We start from the raw sequence: 12,646 nt of genomic DNA, 5'->3' as shown, positions 1-12,646 counted from the left end.
AGTGGCGCAATCGGTTAGCGCATGGTTCTTCTATACTGTTATGCCGGGGTTATAAGTTCGAGTTTCACCTGGAGCAATACGTTTTTGAATGTTGATACTTATGAATATTTTTGAATACTATTTATAGGGTAACTGCCCTACTGACGTTTGCCTAATTTTATTGTTTTTAAAAGATACAAATTTTTTTTACTTAATATTCTCTGTCGATTTGTATTATCTTAAATTTTTTTCTTTGTATAAGTGGCCCCTTTATCTCAATGGTAGAGCACTCGTCTCGTAAACCAGGGACCGTGAGTTCAAACCTCACAGGGGGCAATCGACTTTTGTGATACTCAAGTTATATCGTAGCTTCTCTATTATTGTTCCGTTTAGGTACGCAATAAATGTTCTATATAATTTAGCTTCTCCTACTTAGATATTTCTTCAATTTTGAATGTATTTAATACTTTGTGGTTGATATGAGAGACACTGAAAAAGTTATGCAAAAAAAAAGATTTATACATATACATATTTAATTTTTCATAGTATTTTTAAATTAATGAAAATAATTAATTAAATTAAGATTTGGGGAGGGGGGAAGGGTGTGTGTGTGTGTGTTTATTTTGAACCAAAATTATCCTAAATATAGTTTTCTAACAAAAAAAATAAACAGCGATGTATTTTACTTTTTAAAGTTGGTTAAAAAAAGGTCTGTAAAATGCAATAAATTGTCCTTTATAATATGCAAAAAAATATTTATAAATAAAAAGTAATTTGTAAATTTACAAAACTATACTCTCCATATTATCTTCATAATCTTTAAGTACTCGATAGATTGAAATAGTTAAATGATTATCACATATCACCCGATTTTGTTTATTTTACAAAGATGCCTACTAAAATTAATTTTATTTTCGAAACTGCAATTATTATAAAAACAAGGATGACAACATCCATAAGTAGCGAAGCACAAAATTTCATGAATGGGACTGACGGTCATTGTTGTTTTTTTCAAACGACGGGAAATTTAATTTTGATATCTTTAACTGAAAAAATTTTGAAAATCGATTAATAAACACCAAAGATATGGGGGAAAATGTAAAAAATATAAAAATAGCCAAAAACCTGCAAAAAGGCAGTCTGACAGTCATTGTTGTTTTCTTCAATTGACCGGAAATTTAATTTTTATATCTTTAACTGAAAAATTTTGAAAATCAGTCCATAAACACCAAAGATATGGGGGGAAATGTAAAAAATATAAAAATAGCCAAAAACCTGCAAAAAGGCAGTCTGACCTTCATTGTTGTTTTCTTCAAACGATGGGAAATTTAATTTTGATATCTTTAACTGAAAAAAGTTTGAAAATCGGACCATAAACACCAAAGATACGGGGGAAAATGTAAAAAATATAAAAATAGCCAAACCAAAAACCTGCAAAAAGGCAGTCTGACCGTCATTGTTGGGTCTCTAAACGACGGAAAATTTAATTTTGATATCTATAACTGAAAAAATTTTGAAAATCGGACCATAAACACCAAAGATATGAGGAAAAATGTGGAAAATAAAAAAATAGCCTAAAACCTGCTAAAAAGCCGTCCGACCGCCATTGATGTTTTATAATTAATTGTACTCCTTAATGATGGAAATGTTGTCAAAAAATTTCAGCTTTCTATCTTTTATAGGGGCTGAGTAAATCCCATTTTCCCCATAGCGTTACGGACTGACGGACAGACTGACGGACGGACAAAGTGAATTATAGAGTAGCTTCGCTACTAAAAATGTTTCTTTATCTTTATCATTATGTTATACAATTTCTGAATTTATAAGCAATACATGAATCGATATATCATTACTTTGATGTTGTCCATATTTTCAATTTCATGTACTCTGATAAAGAAACAAGGATGACAACATCCATAAGTAGCGAAGCACAAAATTTCGGCCGTCATGGGAATGGCCGTCATGGTTGTTTTCTTCAAACAACGGGAAATTTAATTTTGATATCTAAAACAGAAAAAATTTTGAAAATCGGATCATAAACACCAAAGATATGGGGAAAAATGTAAAAAAAAATTGAAATAGCCAAAACCCTGCAAAAAGGCAGTCTGACCATTATTGTTGTTTTCTTCAAACGACGGAAAATTTAATTTTAACATCTTTAACTGAAAAAAATTTGAAAATTGGACTAAAAACACCAAAGATATGGGGGAAAATGTAAAAAATATAAAATAGCCAAAAACCTGCAAAAAAAGGCAGTCTGACCTTCATAGTTGTTTTCTTCAAACGACGGGAAATTTGATTTTGATATCTATAACTGAAAAAATTTTGAAAATCGGTTCATAAACACCAAAGATATGGTGGAAAATGTAAAAATAGCTAAAAACCTGCAAAAAGGCAGTCTGACCGTTATTGTTGTTTTCTCCAAACGACGGAAAATTTAATTTTGATATCTTTAACTGAAAGAATTTTGAAAATCGGACCATAAACACCAAAGATATGGGGGAAAATGTGGAAAATCTAAAAATAGCCTAAAACCTGCTAAAAAGCCGTCCGACCGCCAGTGATGTTTTATAGTTAATTGTGCTCCTTAATGATGGGAATGTTGTCAAAAAATTTCAGAATTCTATCTTTTATAGGAGCTGAGTAAATCCCATTTCCCCCATAGCGTTACGGACTGACGGACTGACGGACTGACGGACTGACGGACTGACGGACTGACTGACTGACTGACGGACGGACAAAGTGAATTATAGAGTAGCTTCGCTACTAATAATCTCAGCTGGCTAGAATAACAATAACCCCCATACACCCCCTTTAATCCATCTCTCCCCTCTAATGGGATATATAAATGAACTGGCCAATAAATGAGGTTCATAATTTTATTAACATATTTTTTTTTTTTTTAATATATCCACTTTTTTAGTAGCGAAGCTACTCTATAATTTACTTTGTCCGACAGTCCGTCCGTAACGCTATGGGGGAAATGGGATTTACTCAGCTCCTATAAAAGATAGAAAGCTGAATTTTTTTGACAACATTCCCATCATTAAGGAGCAAAATTAACTATAAAACATCAATGGCGGTCGGACTGCTTTTTAGCAGGTTTTAGGCTATTTTTTTATTTTCCACATTTTTCCTCATATCTTTGGTGTTTATGGTCCAATTTTCAAAAATTTTTCTGTTAGATATATCAAATTAAATTTTCCGTCGTTTGGAGAACCTACAATGACGGTCAGACTGCCTTTTTGCAGGTTTTTGGCTATTTTTATATTTTTTACATTTTCCCCCATATCTTTGGTGTTTATGGTCCGATTTTCAAACTTTTTTCAGTTAAAGATATCAAAATTAAATTTCCCATTGTTTGAAGAAAACAACAATGAAGGTCAGACTACATTTTTGCAGGTTTTTGGCTATTTTTATATTTTTTACATTTTCCCCCATATCTTTGGTGTTTATGGTCCGATTTTCAAACTTTTTTCGGTTAAAGATATCAAAATTAAATTTCCCATCGTTTGAAGAAAACAACAATGATGATCAGACTACCTTTTTGCAGGTTTATGGCTATTTTTATATTTTTTACATTTTCCCCCATATCTTTGGTGTTTATGGACCGATTTTCAAAATTTTTTCAGTTAAAGATATCAAAATTAAATTTCCGTTCATTTGAAGAAATCAACAATGACGGTCAGACTGCCTTTTTGCAGGTTTTTGGCTATTTTTATATTTTTTACATTTTCCCCCATATATTTGGTGTTTATTAATCGATTTTCAGAATTTTTTCAGTTAAAGAAATCAAAATTAAATTTACCGTTGTTTGAAGAAAACAACAATGACCGTCAGTCCCATCCATGAAATTTTGTGCTTCGCTACTTATGGATGTTGTCATCCTTGTTCTATTATATTAAGTGGTAATATTAAGCTTCTTATTGGTCCAGGGAAGGTTTATAATTTTTTTGGGGAAATGTATCTTTTCCCTCTCAAAAAAAGATGACCCTCAAAATAGATTATTATCGTTTCCCTTAAGTATTCCTAGAGGTTTTAGGGGCGCAGCCACTAGTATCCTTTATCCATTAACTAATTACTTATTAAAACAGGTTTTAAAAGTATGTACATAATAGTTATACCTACGAAATTTAGCACCCAATAATTTATTATAATTGTGATATTAAGACCTAAATTTTTGTTCAAAATTTCATTTCACCTTTGGACTAGGGGTTAGTGTGGCAGTCTTGTGTTGGAAAGGTTTTGGTTCAATTCCACCAAGAATTGAATGTGATTAGAGTTTTTATTCTGCTATGGACAATAGACAATTATTTGGTGTTTCCTCTCATTTATAGCTATTTTCCTCTCAAGTTGAAAAAAATTTAATGGGTGGATATAATGTGTAAAAAAGATTAGAGGAGATATGTTCTAAGTAAACTTACTTTATTTGTATTATTATCAACTAAATTTTTACATAAAATTGCTTTATACCCATAGACTAGGGGTTGTGCACCATCTTGTGTTAGAAAGGTTTTCGGTTCAATTTCACTAAGAATTATATATGATTATTTTTAAAACCTTGTATAAAGTATGGAGAGTTATTTTGTCTGTAGATTAAGAATTCGATAACTACTAAACTAATTAAATACTCTTTTTAAATTGCCTTTTCCAAGTTATTTTGTCTGTAGATTAAGAATTCGATAACTACTAAACTAATTGAATGCTCTTTTTAAATTGCCTTCCCCCCCCCCTTCTTTTCCCATAAAAAAATTAATAAAAGTCCCCCTTCATCCTCCCAATTTTTTTTCTTCTGGGATTCGAACCCAGATGATAGATGGTTCAAAGCTGTTACCATACCAAAAAGCTATCAGAGCTTCAATATTTCAAAATGAAAATTTGTCTTATTTTTAGATCATTAAGTATTATGATGTCTGTTTGTTTGTCTGTCTAGCTGTTTGTACTACAGGAGCTTGCTAACTACTAAACTGATATGGTGCTCCTATTCAGGGTAGTTTCTCATAGGTCCTGGGAAGGTTTATAACTATTTTGGGGGAGGGTACCATCACACTACCAGAAAAAAATTGCCTTAGAAAAAAAATTAAACTCCACCTCAAAATTAAAAATGGGATTTACTCGCCCTGGCCCTCCCCACCCAATAAAAATCACCCTATCCCCCCAAAAATTATTTTAATTCAGTTCTTCTTTTTCTAGTACCTATTGTTCAGTATTTTTTATCATAACTTCATAATTACACTTGTCATTACGATTATGTGACATAAAAAATTTGTCATAAAAATTATAATTGTCCTATGAACAATAGTAATAAAAAGTACGTTTGTAAAAAAAACATTTTTCATAAGAGGTAATGTCATATATTTAAGTTGCAGACAAGTTTAAGATTTTACTCTTAATTACTCTTTAATTACTCTCAATTATTCTGGAAGAGTAAAGAGAACATGTATTAAAGACAGTTGCAATTGAGAGTCCTTACACAGAACACTATCTGGTTTGGGGTCGAGTCTTATTAGACCAATTCAGCTATTTACAGACATCCTACTACTTCAACGAGTTTGCACAGGCAGATATTCCACCCCTTCAAAGTACATAGTTAATTAATACATTTGTATTAATTAAACAGACAGTCATCCTACTGCTTTGGTGTCCTGACATACAAACAGACATCCCGCTACTTCAGAACTTTCAGCTTAAATAATCAATAGTTTGAATTATTAATATATTTAACCATATAACCATTGCTTAATAAAGTATACATATTTAATCTTATTTACCCAAAAACTGCATTTAATCCAATATAAATAAATACTTAAAAAAACTGTTTGTATTTTGAATTAAATATTGAATCTACTCTATCATTAACTTATGCAAGTCTGTCTACATCTCATTTGGCGCAGTCTTACTGTGCTACCTGTTATTTAGACCTGCTGCAGAGTTAAAGGTGGGGGAAGTGGTGTTTAATTTGAATTTGATCACTTTTTAAGATTGTTTATCTCGGATTTTTCACAGTTTTGTTATATCTTTTATATTTATAACTTGATTTATATTTTAGGTTTCTGTGGAATTTCACTCTTTAACTTTTCTGATCTAAATTTCACGGCGAATCTAGTTCTAGTGCTCGGATATGGCTGATGAAAAAGGAGAGCGGGGCAAAGGTGAAGGCAAGCGTGGACGGCGGCCTAAGCGGCCTCGGGAGGCTGAAAGTCAGGATGATGATGGAACCCCCGACAATTGGGAGAAGGATGACGGTGCGGTTGATGATGTTGGTGGAGGTGCAGGTGCTAATGCAAATGTGGAGTCGGCGTTGGGCGACGTGGAGAATGATGTTGTGCCTGAAAGTATAAAGAAATACGTTAGGGCAATGTTAAAGGAGCATACGACTGTCAAGAGTCAAGTGGATAAGCTAACGGCAGCGAATAAACGGCTGGAGAATAAAGTGAAAGAGTTCAAGAATTCAGATGAGCATAAGAAGTTAGGTTATGATGTTGATTTGGATACTATCAAGAAAAAGGTGGCGCAATTGCCACCGGACGGGGATATTAGCGGTTTTTTGTATTAGACAAGTATGGGGGCTAGTGTAGCTACAGTCAAATCGACGGGGGATTATTCGTTTAATGCATCTTTTATTAATCGATTGAGTGTGGAGGCTAAATTGGATTCCACCAATTTCAAGGCTAAGAGGGTTAAAAGTGCTCTTGGACATCTGAAGTTTTTGCAAATTGATTTTTTTGGTCCAGCTGGGAATGGGAATTGGATGAATGTTCGTGAGAGTTGTTTGACCGAATATGAAAATCAATTATTGGATATATTTCCTTTAATTGAGGAAAGGGCTGAAGTGCTTAAGGCTTATAAAAAGGTGGCCGGTGGTAGTGTAAGTCAACAGACTGTAGAGGAACAGTTTAAGGAGTTTTGTCTGGTAAGAGGAGTCAAGTGGGATAGTGATTTTGTGTGAGATGCTCCATTTTGGGATGGAAACATTGATTTTGAAGATTATTTCCTATCATTATGGAGGGTTGCTAGGTTCGCAAAATTGGAGGATCCCATGCTTTTCAAGGACGTTTTGTACAATAGGATATTTGAGTGCAAAGGAAAGAAGATGGGGAGGCTAATAACGCCAGAAGCTAATGCTTCTCTAAGTGCTTTAGGTTATTACCTGTTGATAAGAAGGTTGGTGATACCCTTTGCGGATACTGAAACTGCGACGGAGTACTTCTATGCCCTAAAACAAAAGAGTGGTCAAAATGTGGATGTGTTCTTCAATGCAAAGCTACGGTTGTTTAGGCTTATGCATCCTGGTCATATTTCTAGACAATCTAGGCGTGATTTCTATAATAATGTGGCTAAGAATTTGTTGTTTTCTGATCTAGCTAGGGATATGGCCAATTTCATTGAATCTATGCATTACCTGGAAAATTACAGCGCTTTCTTGACTTATTTGATTCGCAGAGGTCAGCATTACATAAGCTGGGCTCGTTCTGGACACATTTCACCTGAAAATGTAACGTCCTGTTTTTCTCAGGCTATGGAAGGGTTGAAATTAGAGGAATCTAGGGAGGTAAAATCTAGGCCTGTAATCAGTGAGGTGCATGTATCTGATTTGGATGACAGGACTGAGATTGGCGATAATAATGCGTGGATTGAGGGGGATGACGATATTCCTTGGGATCAGGTTGAGAATGTGATTGGGGCTCTGAATTCGAAGGCTAAGAGTATGATCTGTTGGTATTGTGGGAAAAAAGGACATGTAGTAGCTAATTGTTGGCAGAAGAGGGATGGTAAGCCGCCTGCTCCTGATTCTCGCATAGGAAAGACCAAGGCTAGGTTTTTTTCGGCAGGCAACGAAAAGAAAGAGAGGCCTGGAGTGCCTAATAATAGGGTAATACCTGAGCAGTTTTTGAAGAAAACAGTCAATCAGGTGGGGCCTGTTGTAGATTCTAAAAAGAGCAGAGATGAGAAACAGTATGAGGCTATGATTGCTGACTTAGCTAGGACCAATTTTCAGCAAGGATAATGATTGATTCGATATATAAATTTCATTCTAGAATGAGATTTATATGTCGTTCTTTTCTTCGCATATATTATATAGGTTATAGTACTATAATTGAGTTTTTTTTTGCTATGTGTAATTTGTTATTTTTGCTGTCTTGTATTCAGATAATTGCTCTCAACTTTATAACGTATTTCTGTCCTGTTTATTCTTCAGTCAAGGTGTGATCGTGCTAGTGGCGGTCAATGAAAAAAATATATATATATATATTTACTATATGCATATATATTTACTATTTACTATATTTTTGATAGGTACCTAAGTAAAGTTGTAGTGAATATTAAAACTTTGAGAGGTACTTACTTGTATGACAAGGAGCTTGGTGTTTAGTTGTGAGATGCTGGTGGTCTGCAAGCTGTGCAGGACTTCATAAATGGAACAGTATGTTGGCGGCTGATGGTGGACGGAGGGCTGACTGCGGTGTTGAAGAATGATGGCTTTATATCTGAAATTTAAAATTAGTTAATTAAGGATATACATTAATTATCTGTAATAAGGTCATTGAGATTTTAATCCGAAGGTACCGTGATAGAAATTACTAGGGCTTTAAAGGGATCGTGAAGTTTTCGAAGATAAAGGAAATTCCTATTTGCGCGGATTTAGAGTTTTTTGTGCCAGGAGCTGATATTACAGTGGAGGAGTTAGGAATTATTGATACAGGAAATAACTTTAATTCTTTAATATCTAGAGAAATTCTTGATAAACATGGAATTGGTTTTTGTCCTGCTAAATTATCAGCATATTCAGTAGATTTAAAGAAAGTTAATATTATTAGATATGTTGAGTTGAAATTTAGATTTGCTGGAACTCAAGCTGTGTTTACGGAGATATTTTATGTACCTGAGGTAACGAGTAAGTTGGTGAATCTTGGTTCTGATTTCCTGAAAAAGAATAAAATTAATATCTGTCTGGAGGAGGATAAATTTGAATTTTGTGGGGAATCTGTTCCTATTAATTCCTGTCTACAAAAACAGGTGGTGGCAGAGATACAGAAAATTCCTATTTTGTCCGGACGAATGAATTCTGAAATTCCATCTAAACCTACTTTGCCAGGGATAAAGGAGGGGGGTGGGTTTGGAGAGTTATATTCAACGAAGTATAATGTGAAGTTGCTGGATAAAACTATTTTTTATCCCGGAGGATCTACAGCTGTTTTGCATGTGACCGGATTAAAGAATGATGGGTTTTGGTATGTGTCACCTAATTCTTCTAAGATGACAAGTGGTAATGGGATTATGATTATTGAGGGAGAATATCAGCCACAGAAAGATGGGTCCTGTGTGGTTAACGTAGTTAATGCGTCAATAAAACCTATTACCTTGCTGAGAAATGTGAAGATGGGGCATTGTTTTGTTATGGATAATCCGGATATCACCTGTAATAAAACAATTAATGAGTTAAGCCAGAAAAGTTGTCGGGATAAAAAATGCATGAACGAGTACAGTTTATTATTCAAAAATTGAAGTTAGATGAAAATCAGATGATTAAAGAAAATTCAGAATTGAAACCGACGATTATTAAGATTTGTTTGGAAAATTTTGATATCTTTTCAATGAATGATTCAGATATTGGTGATTGTCGATTAATGACATATAACATAGAATTGTTACCTGGAGCTAATCCTGTGAAGGCCAGAAATATTCCATTGAATCCTGAGTACGATGCTAAGTTGAAAGAACAGTTAACCAAATGGTTGAACGCTGGCATTATTGAAGAGGGTTTTTCAGATTGGTCCAGTCCTATTTTTGCTGTGAAAAAGAAGGCTGCACCTGGAGCAGAGGCGAAGCTGAGGTTTGTCATCGATTTCCGAAATCTGAATAATGTGACTAAGCGGGTGGCTTGGCCGTTGCCATTGATTTCTGATAATCTGACTAAGTTGGGTTCTGGCAAGGTTTTCAGTACTCTTGATTTGACAAGTGCTTACCATTTGATGTCGATGGATGAGGATTCAAAACGGTTGACAGCTTTTAGTGCAGCGAACAGGATGTATTTGTTTAACAGGTTGCCATTTGGGTTGTGTAATGCACCCAGCCTGTTTTGTGCTTTGATGGATAAGGTGTTGTCCATTTTACCAGGGATGTATGGATTCTGTATCAGTTATTTGGACGATCTGATTGTGTTCTCGGCCAGTCCGGAGGAGCATGTGGAGCATTTGCAGGCGTTGTTCCAGGTTCTCAGGCAGGTCAACCTGAAATTGAATTTGGATAAGTGTGATTTATTGACTAGAGAGTGCCATTATTTGGGGCATATTATTAGTGCCGACGGAATGAATCCTGCATATTTGGAACGGATTAAGGATTGGGGCAAGCCTAGGACAGGAAAGGAGTTACAGAAGTTTTTGGGGTTTACCAATTATTACAGAGGATATTTTGCTGATTATGCTAAGAGGTCGTGCATGTTGGATAGTCACAGGAATGATACTATTATTAAATGGACAGAAGAACTGAATAAAGTATGGACTGAATTTATGAACATGTTTAAGACTGAGATGTGTAAAGGTTATCCTCAATGGGATAATCCTAATCTTTTTATTGTGGATGTAGATTATAGTTCTCAGTATTTTGCAGGGATTATTTCTCAAGAACAGGATGGTGTGAAAAGAGTATTTGGTGTTTGTAGTAAGAAATGTAATGCTGCTGAGCAAAACTATCCTTTTTATAAAGGAGAATTAGGTGCATTAGTATATGCACTAAAGAATTTTTTACACTTTTGCAGGTTTTGTGAATTTTTAGTTCGGACAGACAGTATTTCATTAGTGCATTATAAACGTTGGGCTAAAGGATCAATAAATGGTGTCACCTATCGATGGATAACTTTCCTGCAAAGTTTTGACTTTGCAGTTATCCATCGACAGGGGACTAAGCATGTGAATGTAGATTATTTGTCGAGATCTGAATTAAATTGTAAGGAACATCAACTGAAGGATTGTAAGGAGTGTAAAGAGACAGATAATAAAATTTTGGATCCTTACCTGGATAATTCACCATTTCTGGACCAAATCTATACCATAATGAAGGTACATTCTGCAGATGATGAAGTGGATGTTGAGTTTGTCTGGCAATACAGTCTTCAACAGGACGAGATCCTAAATGAAATAAGGTTATGGATATTGGAAAGGAGACAGTTGTCTTCTTATGAGAGGGCTGAGTTATCTGGCAGGAAGGAGCTGTTGTACAATCTTATTAGCCATATGTATGTATTAGAAGGGGTTGTAATTTTCAGACAGCCGCTGGCTGAAGGGGGTTTTGTCGAGAGACCTGTAGTGCCTCTTTCCTTATATGATGATATATTTGATTCAGCTCATGGTGGGTATGGTTCTGGACATAGGGGTGTTCAAGAAACAGTACGTAAGATAAATGAGAGATTTTTTATGCCTGGCGTGACCAGTTTGTAGAATCGAGAATACAGAGTTGTATTACATGTTTGAAAAAGGCTGGAAGTAATCCTAAACATGTTTCACCTATCACTCATTCTGTTCAAAGTAGCGAAGTTTTTGCTAATATGTCAGTGGACCTGGTTGGTCCATGGACTCCGTGTTATCATAAGGGACAGACGGTTAAGTTTGTCTTAATCATGGTTTGCTTATTTTCCAGGTATGTATTTACATGTCCGCTAGTTGATGCTAAGACTGAAACAACTGTGAAAGCTATACTGGAGAATTTTGTACCTACCTATGGTTTATTCCGGGCTCTGAGATCGGATAGAGGTACAAATTTTACAAGCGGATGTTTAAGGGGGTGATGAAAGGATTGAGGGTGGACACTGTTTTAGTTCCTCCCAGGAATCCAAATTCGAATCCTGTGGAAAGACAGAATCAAAGTTTGTATGCAGCTTTAAAGGTAGATGAGAATTATGGAACTAAAGATTGGGCGAAAAAATTACCTTTGGCGACATTGGTGATTAACTGCTCCAAGAGTTCAAGAACCGGTTATTCTCTATTTTTCTGGTTTTCGGCCGTCAGCCACGTATTCCCCTCGATTTTCTGTCGCCAGCTCCGCCTGTTGAATCTCCATCTTCTCAGTCGTATTTGGAATTTCTGAAAAATATGGAGGACATAATTAAGAGAATTTCTACAAAATCTAAATTATATTTAGAGGTTCAAAACAAACACAGAGTACAGAAGGAGGCGTTGAGAGTGACAGATGTCTGTTATGCTTTTTTCAATATTGTGAAGAGTGACGTGTCCAAGAAATTACAGTCTTTCTATGGTGGGCCTTTTATTGTGGTTAAGAAATTTTTGGATGCATTGTATGAATTGGCACCTTTTGGGAATAATCCCATCAAGAAAAATCAGGTTGTGGCTAGAGATAAAATTCGAAAGATTCATGCTCGAACTGAGGTTTTAGGGGAGGAGGTTAATTTTAACGTCTTTCCTTTACCTGAGATTTGCCCTTCCGATGAGATATTTTTGGAGGTGGACAATATGCCTGTAGAGAGAGGAACTGTAGATGAGAGAGAGAGTGAAGATGTTGTGTATTTGTCACCTGAAGATGATGGTTTTGAATTGGTAGAGGAAGGGGAGAGTGACAAGGTTCAGGAGAAGGAGAGTGAGATTGTTGTTGATAGTGACAGAGTTTCAAGGGATGGAAATGAGTGGGATATTAATGAAGAAAATATACCTGT

The 12,646-nt window shown here is 35.1% G+C and overlaps 1 non-coding gene across 1 annotated transcript; it reads left to right on the top strand.

Moving 5' to 3' along the window:
- Positions 1-243: 243 nt before the first annotated feature.
- On the top strand, positions 244-315 carry TRNAT-CGU (transfer RNA threonine (anticodon CGU)). The gene has a single exon. It is a non-coding gene; the product is annotated as a tRNA-Thr (tRNA).
- The last annotated feature ends 12,331 nt before the right edge of the window (positions 316-12,646 follow it).

This window comes from Acartia tonsa, chromosome 15 (assembly GCF_053477335.1).
Source record: "Acartia tonsa isolate MP-2025a chromosome 15, ASM5347733v1, whole genome shotgun sequence".
Lineage (NCBI taxonomy): Eukaryota > Metazoa > Arthropoda > Copepoda > Calanoida > Acartiidae > Acartia > Acartia tonsa.
Note: the sequence above shows the minus strand (reverse complement) of the source record. Positions and strands in the feature narration are given on the sequence as shown.